Source organism: Camelus dromedarius, chromosome 4 (assembly GCF_036321535.1).
Source record: "Camelus dromedarius isolate mCamDro1 chromosome 4, mCamDro1.pat, whole genome shotgun sequence".
In the NCBI taxonomy this organism is placed as follows: Eukaryota; Metazoa; Chordata; class Mammalia; order Artiodactyla; family Camelidae; genus Camelus; species Camelus dromedarius.
Genome location: NC_087439.1, coordinates 73,078,834 through 73,089,267, shown reverse-complemented (window position 1 = coordinate 73,089,267; position 10,434 = coordinate 73,078,834). Strand labels below are relative to the sequence as shown.

General features: G+C 33.6%; 1 non-coding gene across 1 annotated transcript; it reads left to right on the top strand.

Moving 5' to 3' along the window:
- The first annotated feature begins 6,986 nt into the window (after nucleotides 1–6,986).
- On the top strand, nucleotides 6,987–7,093 carry LOC116153213 (U6 spliceosomal RNA). The gene has a single exon (XR_004137000.1). It is a non-coding gene; the product is annotated as a U6 spliceosomal RNA (small nuclear RNA).
- Nucleotides 7,094–10,434: the final 3,341 nt, after the last annotated feature.

The following is a 10,434-nucleotide window of genomic DNA, read 5'->3' as shown; positions in this document are numbered from 1 at the left end:
TGTTTCAAGTCAATAATTTAACTTTCTACCTGAAGAAATAAAAAAAGAAAAGCAAAATAAATCCAAAGAAAGTAGAAAAAATAGACAATAAATGTAAGAATAGAAATCAATGAAATTGAAAACAGGAAAACAACAAAGAAATTAATAAAATAAAACCTGGTTCTTCAAAAAATGCAATAAAACTGGTAATCCTACAGCAAGATTGACAAAGATAAAAAGAGATAAAACACAAATCAACAATATCAAATGAAATAGGGGCTATCACAAGAGGTTGTGCAGCACCAAAGGATAATAACAGAATACTACAGCTTTACTCTCAAAAATTCAAAAACGTAGAAGAAATGGACCAATTCCTCAAAAACTACAAACTATCATATCTCAGCCAAGATGAAATAAATAACCTGAATAGCTCCACAATTATTAAATAAATTAAATTTATGGTTAAAAATCTCTCTCTCTCTCTCATACACACACACACACAATCTTCAGCCCAACCCAGATGGTTCACTGGAGGTTTTTAGCAAATATTCAAAGAAAAATTAACACCAATTTTACACAATCTTTTCCATAAGATAAGAAAAGGAAGAAATACTTCCAAACTCACTTTATGAGTCCAGTATTATCCTATACAAAAACCAGAGCAGTTTCTCTCAAATTTTGATGCCAAAAATCCTCAACAAAATATTAGCAAACCAAATCCAACAATGTATACAAAGAATTACACATCAAAACCAAATGGAGTTTACTCCAGTTATTAAAGACTGGTTCACTATTTAAAAATCAATAAATGCAAGACATCATATCAACAAGCTAAAGGAAAAGAAAATCAACTGAGGCAGAATAAAGCATTTGACAAAATTCGATACCCGTTCATGATAAAAACTGTCAGTACCATAAGAATAAATTCGCCCTTCCCATAGAGCCAATATTTTATAATAATTTTATATGGAGTATAACCAATAAAAATATAGAATAATTATGTTGTACATCTGAAACTAATATATTATTGTAAGTCAATTATACTTCAATTAAAAATGAGGGAGGGTGCAATTCATTAACCTCATACAAAGCACTCACAGTAAAACCTACAGTTCACATCATACTCAAAGGTGAAAGACTGAACATTCTTCCTCTAATATTGGGAACAAGAAAAAAAATTTCATTCTCACCATTCTTATTCAATAAATTGTTGATAGTTCTAGTCATTGCAATGAAACTTCCTGTATAAAATGGGAAAGAAGAAATAAATCTGTATTTGGAGATACCAGGATTGTCTACAGAGAAATATCAAGGAATCTAAATGAAAGACGAAAGAAAGAAAACAAAAGAAAGAGAGAGAATTTCAAAAACTTCCTAGAACTAATAACTGAGTGCAGAAAGTTCACAGAAAGCAAAATCAAAAATGCAGTCCAATTTACAATTGCTCCAAAGAAAATTTAAAACTTAAGCATAAATCTAACAAAACATATATAAGATCTGTATAATGAAGATTATGAAAATGCTAATGAAAGAAAAATACTTTAGAGAGAAATATCATATTCATGGATTAAAAGATTCAACATAATAAAATTTATCAATTTTCCATAAATTGATATATAGGTTAAGTGAAATTTCCATCTAAATCTTAGCAAGGTTTTTATAAACATAGACAAGCTTATTCTAAAATATTTATGGAAACTGAAAGGCTCTAGAATATCCAAAACAAGTTTGAAAAGAATAAAGAGGTAGGAATTATTTTCCCCAAGGTCAAGACATATAATCTAGCCATAGTAATCAAGACAGAGTGGTAATGGTAGAGTGATAAACACACATATCAATGAAACAGAACGGAAAACTCAGATCCACACAAATGTGCCCAATTAATTTTTGGCAAACGCCCAAAAGCAATACAATAAAGGTGGGATAGGTTTTTCAATAAATAGTGCTGAAACAATTGGACAAACAAAGGCAAAAACAGGAACCTCAACCTAAACTTTATACTTTTTGCAACAACTGACTCAAGGTAAAACATTAAACCATAAAAATCTTAAAAAAAATAATAGCAGAAAATATTCAGGACCTAGAACTATTAAACAAAGAGTTCCTCAAGTTGACACCAAAAGCACAATCCAAAAGAAGAAAACCTGATAAATCAGACCTCATCAAAATTGAAACCTGCTGCTCTGTGAAAGACTCTGTTAAGAGCATACAAAAGTAAATTAAAAACTGGGAGAAAATATTTGCAAATCCATAGCCAATAAAGAACTAGTATCTAAAATGTATTTTTAAAAACTCTCAAAATTCAACATTAAAAAACAAGCAATCCAACTAGAAATTGTATAAGAGACATGCAAGACATTTTACCAAAAAGGATATATACATGATGTGCAAATAAGCACATAAAAAGATGCTCAACATTATTAGTCATCAGAAAATGCAAATTAAAACTACAATGAGACATCACTGTATACCTATCAGAATGGCTAAAATTAAAAAGTGATAAAACCATACATTGGCTAGTGTTTGGAGAAACTAGATCACTTCATACACTGCTGATGGGAATATAAAATGATACAGTTACTCCGGAAAACAGTTTTGTAGCTCCTTTTGAAATTAGCAATGGAACTTACCATATCACCCAACAATTACACTCTTGAGCATATGTCCCAGCGAAATGAAAACTTATTTTCATGCAAAAACTTGCACACAAATGTTCATAGCAGCTTTAATAATAATAGCTGAAAACTGGAAACTACTCAAATGTCCTTCAATGACTAATGGCTAAACAAACTGTGATATATCCATACCATGGATACCAATCAGCAATAAAAAGGAACAGACTATTGACAAACGCGACAACTTGGATGCATCTCGAGAAAATTACGTGTAGTAAAAGAAGCCAATGTCATAAAGATGCATGCTGCATGATTTTATTCGTATAACACTCATGAAATAACACAAGTGTAGACACAGAGAACGTATTAATAGTTAACATGGATCAAGGAAAAGGGAGGAGAGGATGAGTTAAGCTACTAAAGGGAAGCATGAGGGAACCTTGCAGTGATAGTTAAGTACCACGATTGTGATTATGCAAAGCTACATGTGATAAAACTACCTAGACTATACACACATAGATACACACACATACACACACATGACTGCATGTATAACTGGCAAAATCCATCTAATCTCAAAGGACTGAACAAATGTTAATTTCCTGGGTTTGATATTACACGCAGTTATACAAAATATTAACACTGGGGGAGGCTGGGTGAAGGGTGCACTGGATTTTGCGCCAGTAAATTTCTTTATGTATTCCTGTGAATATATGATTATTTTAGGTAAAAAGTTTTACCAAAAAAATGAAACAAATAAATTGAATCTAAGATGCATGCAAAGTCAAGGCCAAATATATATCCTCTAGAATATTATTTTACAGAAAGATAATATTTTTAAAGTCATCATATATTGCTTTCTCTAACTTGGTCACATGCTTGTGTAAATCTGTAATTATCAATTTTATTTGTCTTTGATCATTTCTTCTTTTAATGTGTTGTGAATTATCAAAAGATCATTACAGCTGATTTGTCTATGTTATAAACCTCTTCATTTTTTTCAGAGCATTCTATAATCTTGACCATAGGAATATCCTAATTAAGATTAAATTGTCTCACAAAAATTATGATGGTTAGGAAGTCATTTGGAGGTGACTAAAAGAGTCATACTATCTTCCTTTTAAAAGTATTTTTACAGTGAATTCCATTAGTCTCAAAACAATTCACTTTGAAATGACTGTGCCTTTTAAGCTTTAAGAGGTAACTGAAAAAGATTTTGTCATTTTTCTGTATACTTCTTGTTTTAAACCCAAAATACTCAGCTTAAAAAAAAAAAGAATCACTTTCTGAAAATTGTACTTAATATTCTTGAAACATGACTGAAATATTTTAGGATATTAGCAAGCGAAATTTCTGGATTGGAAAGTACACTTGTTTTGTATAGCTACTGTTAACAAATGACCACAAACTTTGTGGCTTAAAAACAACAGAAATTTATGTTCTCATAGTTCCAGAGCACAGAAGCCCTACATCATTATCACTGGGCTGAAATCAAGGTGTCATAGGGCTGTGTTTGCCTCCTCCAGCAGCACTAAGGGAGAATCCATTCCAGCTGCTGGTGGCTGCCAGGAGTCCTTGATTTGTTGCTACATCATTCCAACCTCTGCCTCCATAATCACATTGCCTAACAGGTGGTTGTAACACATGCTACAGTTTAGGAAACAACTGCTCTAGATAACTGATCAGGAAGTCTCAAGGATATTCAGTGAAGAATAACTTCTAAGAAAAAGGGTGGGGCTCACCCTCAATGTCTTTGTAAAGAGAAATGTTGATATAAATAATGAAACAAACATAGGATGAAAAATTAAATTATGTAGGAAAATGGCTTTGAAATGATGCTGTAAGAAAATGTCATGATCTAAAGTTATGTATATAACAAAACCATAACTTTTTAACTCCAAATACCATGTTGCTTTGATGTGCAAATAGGTTCTCAACAAGGTAAATGGAGTTTAAAAAACATATTATCATATGCAATAATTTACTTAGCATTGATAACTAAAAGTCATATATAATGTCTGTAGTATGTATTTACACATATTTTAAAAGTCTACTAATAAACATGTAAGGAATGTTAAAACTGTATGGTGTGATATCCAGTGAAATACAGACTTAAATTACGTGCCATCAGAACTTGCAAATTTGAAAGAATGAACTTTAAATTTGTTGGCAGTTGAATTTCTACATAAAGTTCTTAGTATTTTCTATTATCAAATGGATCATTACAACCTCAACATTCATTTACATAATTCAAATGTTATTTATCCTATTATATATAACCCCACCTTTTAAATAACTAATATAATTTTGCTCACATCTAATGGATATACCATGATCAAAATTTAATTCCAATTCTCCTGAACTAGAGAATAGGTTTTGTCTGAGCTCTGTAGCACATTCAATTTTAACTTGTCTCAATACATCCCTATAACATTCAGAGAATAATAGGGAGTATGCCTGCAGGTAGTTTAATATCTCTAAATTTCTATGGATCACAATGAAATATCATGTAGCCCAGCATGCTTCATAATTCAAAGGTTGTGAGCTGTTAACATTGTACTTTTATTAAAATCCCTATTAATTTTTGCTGTCAATCTGAATATAAAATTACTTTATCACTTTTCTATAGAATAAAAAGGTAAAGAAAATATTACTTTATTTCTAACTATTTATTTAGCCAAATACAGAAAAAGAAATCTAGAAAAAGTCAACTATATCATAGCCTAAGAATAGCCAATTTTTGAGTAATTTAATAATGAAATTATACATCTATTCTTGTAGTGATCTGTTCAAAAGACACTTAGGTATTGAGCTTCTACCATGTGCCAGGGAATTGTGCAAAGCATTAGGGATAGAGCAGCGGACACCAATTAAGTCCTTGACCTCAAGAATCATTCATTCTAGTGGGAGTAACAGACAATAAACATAACAATTCAAGTACTGATACTGTGATTAAAAAAAAAAGAAGAGTAGTTATAAACTAACATCTGAAAAGGGGATCTGAATTAAACATGAAAAGTAAATAAAAGCTTTCTAAGAATAGAGCAAAGCTTCTACAAAGGACCTAAGGTGAGAAATTGCTGGTGAGAAGTGCTCCGAGGAGAGAGAGGAAATTAGCGCGGCCAGAGAACTGTGAACAAAAGAGAACAAGGTACCAGATGAGGCTGGGGTAAAGCAGGGACAGGCCTCTGTAAATCATGATGAGATACTGAGCTTATCCTGGCACTAAGAAGTGAATGCTGTCTTCAAAGGCTATCCCTGACTAGTAAAGGGAGAGAAGGTCGTGAGGGCACAAAGATGTCGCAGTGGGCCAGGCAAGAGATGGTGGGAGCCGGGGACTGATTTGCGGTAACATTTCAGATGGAGACGCTCAGACCTATTCACAGTCTGTCTGGGCATCTGTGCTGGAAACAGAACTTGGTTATAAAGTGGATGAGGGGTGGAGGTGGGCTGTGGGTGTTCAAGGTGCAAAACTGACCTTTAGTTGACTTACGTGGAAGGAGTGGAGTTATTGTTTACTAAGTTGGAGGCACTTGAAGGGGGCAGATTTACTGTACGTGGCATGAGCCATGTTAACTTTAAGATACCTGTAAGGCATACACATGACGATATCAAAAACGTGTAAATTAATCTGGTGCTCAAAGAGGTCTAGGCTAATAAAAAACAAAAACAAAAACAAAAAACTAAACTAAATTTAGCTTTTTAACCTTACCTTTCACTTTGAATTAAATATAATGCATGATCATCGGGGGAAAGAACATATTAAAATGTAACACAGAGTTCTTTTTCTATATGTATATACATACACATACAGATGTATATACTAATTATTCATAAAAATTGAATTATATTGTTTTTAATCTGATTTTCAACTTAATGTATTTTAAACATATATTCTTCAGAGAAATATAGATTCCTTCTGACATGTAACTTTACTGAGCACATAATGTTGCTTTCTACAGTTATACAGAATTATTAAACCAATTCTTATTTCTATAAATGTACATGGTTTCTAATATTTTGCTACAGTAGACAGTACTACAATAAGAACTCTGGTATGTCCTTATTTAGTGAAATTTATACTTCATAAAAATACTGAATAATATGTGTGCTTAATATATACAGATGGGATTAAATTAATACATTGCTTATGGTGAAAAAGTGGAAAATAAGTAGTAATTTTTTTTTTGCAAATAACTAAAGTTTTGGATTTTGCTCGCAATGTGAAATGTCTTAAAGCTGCAAGTAGGAATACAGATATCGACTGCAACATTAGGAAGGAAAACTTCTCAATATATAGGAGGATGTAGCTTCTAAGGCTAGAAAAAAAATTATCCTACATTAGATTTCCCTCTTAGTCCACAATGAAGGTCCTGTCAAGAATTTATGGCAGTGCTTGCTTTGGCAGCACATATACTAAAGCTGGAACAATACAGGAAAGATTAGCACGGCCCCTGTGCAAAGAGGAGACACAAATTCCTGGAGCCTGGCATATTTTTAAGTTGCGATGAGAGCAGATCCTAAGAGTTTTCATCACAAGGAGACCTTTTTTCTTCTTTTCTTTTTACTGTGTCTGTATGAGATTGATGGATGTTAACTAAACCTACTGTGGCAATCATTTCACAATATCTGTAAATCAAACCATCATGCTGTACACCTTAAACTTATACAGTGATGTATGCCAATTATTTCTCAGTAAAATTGAAAACAAAAAGTCAAGGTTTCTACAGGTTCCTAATGGAGTATGAGCATGTTTCAGTTCCAGAGACCTACCTCGCCTGTGTCTCCAACCACACACCTGTCTCTAACTCTGATCTCAATTTACTTGGTCATGCCATCATTTGTACTAGATATGAGCACTTTTTCCCTAAAATCAACAGCAAAAAAGAATCATGTTTCCAACGTTTGCCTTTCTGAAAACAGCATCCAGGCCTGTACCCCAGGAAATATCTGACGAAAAGCATTCCTTCAGAGGAGGATACACCCCCTCTTCAATGCTTTTCTCCAAAATACTTCACTAACAACAACAAAAAGACATGTGGGCAATCTGTCTCCTTTAAAAGTTTACTGAGCTTGGAAGGGGTGCTTGCTGCTCTTAGTAACAGATATCACCTAGACATTTAAACTCCCTTTGCCACCCCCAGTCCCACCTGCAAACTGGAAATTGAAAGAAGAGGTGTCTCAAACACATGAAATCCTCTTTTGCCTGGTGGGATATCTTTATTCCTGAGTAATTTCTTCAAATAACACCCTTGAGTCTCTGAAAATGTAAAAGCTGCCTGTAGAGTCAAGGCAAATGAGGGCTAAATCCATTCATTATTTCCCTCTAGACTCTCATTCACTTCCAGCTGTAGGAAGCATCACAAACATAGGGTTGATGAAAAGTGTATAAACATATTATCCAGATACTCAGGTTGTCACAGGGAGTGGTTTTTGTTCGTGATTTTAATGTAAGCAAAGCTGAGCAGTGGAAATGTTCAGGTAAAAATAGAGATTTTTCTTTCTGAAAAATAATATTTCTCATTCTGAATTATTTTATTCTTTTCCTTCAAAGTCCATGGCAAACTCTGAAATCTGTTCATATTTTACCAACTCTTGAAGCCTTGCTTATATCTTCATTACCCAGAAAGGAGTAAGCATAACTGACAAGCAATCCCTGCCCCTGGTCCTAATTTGTGCTTTGTTATGGATTGTCTTTTAATCTCTCAGGATAGTCTAGATTGTGTTTTGGTAGCAAAGTACTCCAAACTCTCTAGCGCTCAGCACTCAGGGATCCTGGCAGATAGAGCAGCCGTCATCTCAAACGTTGCAGGTCAATACGCTCAAGGGAAAGGGTGTGCCGAAGAGTCTCACAAGGACAATTCAACGCTCTGGTCCGGAAGTGGCATGCTCCAGTCACTTCTACTGGCAACTCATTGGCTATTGCTAAACATATGGCCCCACCAAAGAGAGACTAGGTCGTACAATCATAACATGTTTCTGAAAGCAAAGAGCCAGAAATAGCTGAGAAATAGCAATAAGGACCACCCCAATCCTGCAACAGAGGAACTATTTTCTCTTTCAAAACTGTTGTAGAGAAAATTGAGAAAAGCTAAGTGGATAGGAAAGCATGAAAAAACACACATTTTTCATTGTTAAGAGTCTGCTTATAAAAAGTAATGTTCTACCAGCTGTATGCACTATTTCTTTGTTAAATAATAGCATGGAAGCCATTACTCTCTTATCTTCAAATGTACGTACTTTGAGACTTCTGTCATCTATACCTCACCTGTTTCCAAAAAGCTATGAAGTAGCTTATAATAATACATAAAGCAAAACAGAATAAGGAACAGTAAGTCAGAAGAAAGGGAAAAGAAGGAGTCAAAAGACAGGAAAAGTGGAATTAGAATCCAGTAACTGTGACAAAAGATCTGGTATGCTTTTCTAGATGTCAGTGACAAATTTGGCTCTGAACATTCCAGGAACCACACAAAAAAAGAAATATAATCAATGATATGATACATAATATCTGCAAGTTAAAAGCAAAATATGTCATGAGAAGAAGTACAGTGATACTTGACCCACTGGTTCTCATAAATAGAGAATATATAACACAGTACAGAAAGTAACAGAAAACACATCTACAATAAGCATCACTCTATAAGGCTGCATCTTACATCTTACAACTACAGTCACACAGTCACACATCACAAACATTTTTATTATTATTTTCAGGATTACTGATAATTATTATAATGATTCGGTTGTGTCTGTCAATATCCCACATCTTTAAACTCATCAGGATATGAATGAAGCAAAGAAATAAGGTTTCTCTCCCAAATGTAACATTCATATAAACCACACCTCACAAATGGGCATAAAGACTGCTGCATGTGGCCTTCAACTGTTTACTCCATGCAGTACTGTTTTTAAACTTGAATTTGAATGTCTTTAGATCTAGAATCACTCTCCAGTTTGGCCATAATTTTTCATCACTCCCTACTATGATCCAATTTAAGTCCTTCCTGGAGCCCCTGTAGGAATTAGAGTTTGAGATCTTTGGTACAAAACACAGTGACTCAGTAAAATAAAATGTTCCATAAATTCAGTGTCTAGTCCCTCTTTACCAGCTGCTCTGAGGAAATATAAAACAAACAATAACTGTACTGATGTCTCTCAAACGGCTAAGTCTGCTGGGGAAGATAACTGCAAAACATTTGAGAATATGTAGTACTAAAATAGCAATAACTTTTCTATGTATTTTATGGCTCTTTATGTTTTAGCAAGCTATTTTATATTCACCACTGCAGTGGGTTCTTTCAGGAATCTCATGAGATAATCAAAATAGGCTTATCATTCCCATTTTTCAGATAAAAACACTGAGATCCAAAAAGTCAAGTTGGCTTACCTCAAGTCAAGGTTAATCACAGATACAGCATAAGCTCCATGCCGAGGCTCTGTCAATCTTTATATCCTGCACAGACCCACATACAGAAGGCATTTCAGAAATAATCTCTAAATTAACAAGCAAAAGAACCTCTAGGTCAACGCATATTGACTCATAAACATGAATAGTAGAAGAAAGCTTGTAGGTAAGAATTATCAGAATTCACAAGTCATACTTCACCATACTCAGTTATTTGTGGTATACGTATATATATAAAAAACCAGATTCTATTCATGACTGCAAGAGATTTGTGATATGTAGGAAAGATGAAAAATGCAAGGTACCTAGAAATCTATATGTAAATATAACAATCTCAAATATTAATGAAGGGAATCAGTGATTACTCTTATTGCTTTAAAAAAAAAATCAGTGAATTTACTCAGAGGAAATTATCCTAGAGTTTGTGGACTTAAA